We start from the raw sequence: 6,708 nt of genomic DNA on the forward strand, positions 1-6,708 counted from the left end.
AGCCAAGTGGTGACTCCGCTCCCAGAAGACCCTCCAAATAACCAGTTTTCAGGTAGCCGCTAACTGCTAAGTTTTTGCGGCAATAACCGGTGAAGTGCTGCTGAAAATTAGCAGATAGGCCCAAAAAGGGAAATGAGACTTGATATACCGCCTTTCTGTGGTTTTTTGCAACTACATTCAAAGCGGTTTACATATATTCAGATACTTATTTTGTACCAGGGGCAATGGAGGGTTAAGTGACTTGCCCAGAGTCACAAGGAGCTGCAGTGGGAATCGAGCTTAGTTCCCCAGGATCAAAGTCCACTGCACTAACCACTAGGCCACTCCTCCACTAGTTAAAGCAATTTAACTAGTTTCTGGCCAGTTAAATCAATTTGAATATCGACCAGATCATTTCATCCCCAGGGTGAATGCCGCCTCTAGCTTAACCCCATCCCAGAAATGCATGCAGAAAATATGCATGCAGAGTTTTTTGTGGTGGAATTTTTACTTGCAGAGTTTGTTTTCAGTCAGCTTATTCACCCATAGAAGTAGCCAGTTCCATGGGTAAATGACAGTTGAAAATTGTCTACGTAGAGTTTATTTTTATGCATTAGGTAGATTTTGCTTGCAGATTGAAGCAGCAGATGACATCCCTGAACTTTGTGATGGGGGTAGTCTCGCTACATCCCATACTGCTTATAAGCTTTGTGAAATTAACAAATCTAAATGCTAACATTATTTGCTTGTTAAACTACTATCATGTTTCATTATTATAATGTTACCCAAGATCCTTCTATAGTACTAAATGTATATCTTCTTAAATATTTCCACTATTCATGATGTATTGTAAGCCACATTGAGCCTGCAAAGAGGTGGGAAAATGTGGGATACAAATGCAATAAATAGATAAACATTTTTCCAGCATTTCAAGGACATGGTTACTGAAAACGTGCTAATGTTGGTCAAGTCTGTCTGTTTTTAATTATTTGCTATTGTCATTTGAATGCATGAACCACACGAGCAGCATAGAATCCTAGTGCTTGTGTTTCTATCACGCTATAACTTGTTATAATTCAAAATGGTTGTCCACAGTTCTACTAAAAATCTATCAACTGTACCAATATATATTTCAAAGGTGTGAGACCTAGTGGCTTGCTCCAGGACCTATTTATTAAGGTGTATGGCCACCAATTGAAGGAATGTCACTACAGTAACCAAAATTTGTATATTGGGGGATTATAAAATTGGGGAAATATCCCAGGTTTTTTTTTTTTTTAACGTTTGTACCCCGCGCTTTCCCACTCATGGCAGGCTCAATGCGGCAGGCAATGGAGGGTTAAGTGACTTGCCCAGAGTCACAAGGAGCTGCCTGTGCTGAGAATCAAACTCAGTTCCCCAGGACCAAAGTCCACCACCCTAACCACTAGGCCACTCCTCCATTGTGAATGAAGGTTCATAGTACCAGCACCAATTTGAGCTAGAGGTTTACATACACAGGAGGAAAGTGCCAGGTAAGAAAAAAACACAACAGGTGCTCATAGATCTGCATAGTTAGGAAGAGAACCTTTCCCCTTATGTTGGTGGAGATGAAAACAGCAACGGAATTCAAACGTGTGGGATAAACATAAAGGAATCCTGCTCGGAAGAAAGGGATCCCCAGAAGCTTAGCCAAGATTGGGAGGCAGAGCCGGTGGTTGGGAGGCGGGGCTAGTGCTGGTCAGACTTATACGGTCTGTGCCCTGACAATGGCAGATAAAGGTCAAGGTAAGGTATACACAAAAAGTAGCACATGTGAAATTATCTTGTTGGGCAGACTGGATGGACCCTGCAGATCTTTTTCTGCCGTCATCTACTATGTTACTATGTATTAAATCCGCCCCTTTCTTTCCGAGCACTCTACCAAAACCCTCATCCACACCCTTGTCACCTCTCGTTTAGACTACTGCAATCTGCTTCTTGCTGGCCTCCCACTTAGTCACCTCTCCCCTCTCCAGTCGGTTCAAAACTCTGCTGCCCGTCTCGTCTTCCGCCAGGGTCGCTTTACTCATACTACCCCTCTCCTCAAGACCCTTCACTGGCTTCCTATCCGTTTTCGCATCCTGTTCAAACTTCTTCTACTAACCTACAAATGTACTCGCTCTGCTGCTCCCCAGTATCTCTCCACACTCGTCCTTCCCTACACCCCTTCCAGTGCACTCCGCTCCATGGATAAATCCTTCTTATCTGTTCCATTCTCCACTACTGCCAACTCCAGACTTCGTGCCTTCTGTCTCGCTGCACCCTACGCCTGGAATAAACTTCCTGAGCCCCTACGTCTTGCCCCATCCTTGGCCACCTTTAAATCTAGACTGAAAGCCCACCTCTTTAACATTGCTTTTGACTCGTAACCACTCGCCTCCACCTACCCTCCTCTCTTCCTTCCCGTTCACATTAATTGATTTGATTTGCTTACTTTATTTATTTTTTTGTCTATTAGATGTAAGCTCTTTGAGCAGGGACTGTCTTTCTTCTATGTTTGTGCAGCGCTGCGTACGCCTTGTAGCGCTATAGAAATGCTAAATAGTAGTAGTAGTAGTATTACAGGATACCGATTAACAGAAAAGTACATGACCTGCTTTGATGGCATGCATTTGAGTGGAATGTACAGGTACAAATTTCTACAGAATAATTTCTACACATTCATTTAGGTACAGGCATTTAGACCAGCTCTAGGGCTACAGGAAATAGTTATGCTTAGATACATGTCCATTCTTTGGTATTTGCACTAATAATCTACCATATCCTCCTCTTAGACCAACCCATAGGCATAGGATGTACCAAACCTCTAAAGATCCTGGGTTATATGAAAACCAGGCCTCAAAATCACAATTGTTCTCTTGTCAAAATCATCATTATCACCCCTATTGTAACAACAGAACCATGGGCTTACTGCTTCTGCCCCCCATGTACTACCAGCACAGGACACCTAGAAGAAATATGCTCCACACCAGCAAGGGAAGCCCATAACTACTGAGACAGCTCACTTCACACCTAGCAAAGCAACCTGTACTGTCTGCATAATGCAAACAGGAACAACCCTATCCGCTGGGGGATCTTATTCTTGTCTATTGCACTACTCCAAGGAAGACAAACAGCTCGAAGCCCAAATCAATGTATACACCATAAAACTGGCACAGAAATAGAAGCAAAGAAAATGTAAAAGAATTAGTAGCCGACGTCCAAGAAAACATGAAATTCCCAAAATCAGCAAAGACTGAAAACTGTAGCCAACAATATAATTACCCAATATTTTTTTTACAATGTCCCTGCCAATGGTCGTTAAAAATCAGGGTTGAGATTTGCTCCCAGGCGTGACAAATGAAGTCTTTGATGTTAGATGAAGGGTGAGATCACTAGGGTAGGGCGGTTTATGCAAGAGGACAAAACTATGACACCCTTTCATTACTTTTTGCAATATTTTGAGGTGAGATGCACTGATGTGTTTGGCTGTAAAACAGCCCACCATGTTAGGCCATTGAAAAAGGGACACTTCATAGGAAGATGTCTACAGCATATTTACATAAAGCAGTGGGGGGCATAATACCATCCAAATCACATGACATACTTACCAATAAATGGAGGGAGCTGGAATCAGTCTCCTGTGTGGTGAATGTTATTTCCATACTTTAACCAGAGCTTACTTTTCTCAAGTGGAGGCTACACCGTTTCATGCATAGATGGTACCATGGTCTTGTTCCCAGGGGCAATGATTTTGGACCACAGTTATACAATACTTGAGTAGACTTTTAGGCAAAACTATCCAGCCCTCTTCCTTCCTATCTTATTTGGACAAATGAACAGCTGTGGGAGGTTCATGTTATTTACTAAAGCAGGTGTGGTGGGAAAAAATGTTTAATGCAGTACTGGATAAAATACCAACTTATTGGCACTGGAGAAATGCATCTCGCATCCTTATGCTGCTAGAGGCTGGTCTTACATTGCAAAGGGAAAAATGAGTTCTAAGACTATGGGATGCCTATCTTCAGAGATTTTCACCTACAGTATGTAGTATGGTCCTCTCACCTTTAACTTCACCTGGACCACGTTTGACCATCACTCATTGGTTTGGGGGGTGGGGGGAGCGCAGTCATTTCCTTAGACTGGTGGGTCATATGAAATAAGACCTGCATTTGCAATTAGTTGCTCTGTCTTTGCTCAAGGTGGCTTTGGGGGGTGGGCCAGAGTTTTGTTTTGTATTTCAAATATCTTGTGTATGAACATACGCTTTGCTACTATCATGTGTTTTATGCCCTTCTTTTTGCACAATAAAAAGATTTGAAACATAAAAATCAGGGTTCATTTTACCATACAGACTAACCATGTCAACTGTGGGACTTTACTAAGATTAGATGTGTAAATCTGTAAGACATGGTACTGCCACCTTTCAAAAGCACTTTTGGTTCAAAGAGCTGGTCCAATGGTTGCCAAGTTTGGCATGAATTTTGATGCCAAACATGAGCTCCACCAACACAAATTTGATCACGTCTACAGTAGCAGATCTCTTAACCTACGTTCACCTGCATAAACTGGCAAAGGGATGCATTTGAGCTTAGCTGAGAAAAGGGCCGATGATTCTACTTAATGTACCTTGTAATACAGAAAGGTGTAACTTTATGAATGCTTGGAAAGTTGTAACTTCAAGAGGTACTGCCTCTTCATCTATATATACCCATGTAATCACCACAGCCCTAGCAAGACACATGTGCCGTATGGAACTCAGCTATTGCCCCCCCCCCCCCCCCCCAAAGAAGAAACCCTCCAAACACACCCACCTCCTTCATGAAGACCTACCCGATGGATGCTCTTGTCTACAGTAGGGCATGCAACAGTGATCCCAGTCACTGCTCCCTGTGCTGGCTTAGGGTTCAAAATGGCAGCTGTGATTTCTATTGCTAGAGGTTGCACCTGCCATTTTAAACTGGGAGCCGGCACTGGGGATTGCTGGTGCCTGTCCTACCCTAGACCACCATGGTATCTACCAGGTAGGTCCAGAGGGTTTACAGGAAGGTGAGTGGGTTGGGGGGGGGGGGGGGCAAAGGTAGGGAGAGGAGAAGGAGATGCTAGCGAAGAAGGCGGTAATGGACAAGTTGCAATTTTGGTGCCCCTGCCCCCCTTCCACCTACACCAGCTGCAAATACCATGCTATAGAACTGGTAATCACCATAACAGAGGACACAATATGAAACTAGTTTCAGCTGCACGCTTTTGTCAATATCACATTCATTTTGAAATGCTTCTTCTTGTGAGGTTTTTTCATATGGAAACCCCCTTTTATCTTGCAGCATCGGCCAGTCCCTATGTGCCACCATGCATCTACACTTTTTGATGGATCATTTGCACGTTCCTTTTGATATAACAGGCTAGACTCTATTCAGTTCAACACAGCAGCTTTTAGTGTACTGCCTCGGTCTTAGATTCTTTTCCAAAATTTAAGACTGTTCTGAAGATCTACTTATTTTTGGAGGCCTCTGGTAACGGGCTAGGGACATGAGGACTACCGGGGTTTAGATGATTAATGTCTGTGTCTGTATGAGGGACTGACTTATCTGTCGTTTGATTATGTGCATTTATTGTATTGACTTGGACCTGGAATTATACTGTTTGTTTCTTACTATTTTTTCTTTCTGTCTTTAGCTTTAGTATTGTACACCACTTTGTTATGCCTATAGGAAAGGCTGTATATTAAATATACCGCACTCTGGGCCCCTTATACAAAAGCTTAGTGCGTGTTAACAGAATCAGTGTGTGCTAAATGTTGAGTGGCCTATTTTGTACTTATGGGTCACTTGGCACTTAGTGCATTCTAAGCTTTAGTAAAAGGGACTCTGTTTGCTGTTCTTCTTATATTTGATCTAGTTTTCTATTGCTGCTACCAGTTCTATGGACTTTACTACACCAGTTTAGTTCACATTATGTTGTTTTGCATTTCTTTACAGTAAATAGTTTATTTGTAGGACAGATCTGTTAAAAGAAGCACATAAAGGGGGAAATTCTATATAAGGCAGGGCCGCCGAGAGGGGGGGGGGGGTGGGGGGAACAAAATTCCATGGGCCCGGGCCTCCAAGGGGGGCCCAGCGCCAGGGTCAGGCCACCGGCGCTGCAGTTCCCAGTCTCACCTGCCTGCCTCCTCGGCTACGGGCCCCCTGCATTCGAAGCGGCAGTCACAGATTGCCTCCCTTCCAGCTTTCTCTCCCTATGTCCCGACCTTGCGGAAACTGGAAGTTACATCAGACGAGGGCGGGACACAGGGAGGGAAGGCCAGAAAAGAGGCGATCTGTGACTGCCGCCTTGAATGCAGGGGGCCCGGAGCCATGGAGGCAGGCAGGTGTGACCGCGGACTGCAGCGGCAGGGGGGGTGGAGGCGGGGCGGCCTGGCCGAGTCTCTCGGCGGCCCTGATATAAGGCAACTAAAAAATCCACGTGGAAAACATATCCGACTAAGCATATTCTATAAGCAGCACCTAGATTTAGGCACAGTATATAGAATAACACCTAAAACTATGTGCCTCCATTTACGCCAATGAAAACATGGTGTAAATGCCAGCATGTAGATTTATGAGCACTGGGCCATATTCTGTAACTACACATGTAAATTTCAGAACACCCACTTCCCCACCCATAACTATGCCCCTCTTTTCCTGCACGCATTAGAAGTTAAGTGGACTGCGTTACAGAATCTGCTTAGTG

This window comes from Microcaecilia unicolor, unplaced genomic scaffold, assembly GCF_901765095.1.
Source record: "Microcaecilia unicolor unplaced genomic scaffold, aMicUni1.1, whole genome shotgun sequence".
In the NCBI taxonomy this organism is placed as follows: Eukaryota; Metazoa; Chordata; class Amphibia; order Gymnophiona; family Siphonopidae; genus Microcaecilia; species Microcaecilia unicolor.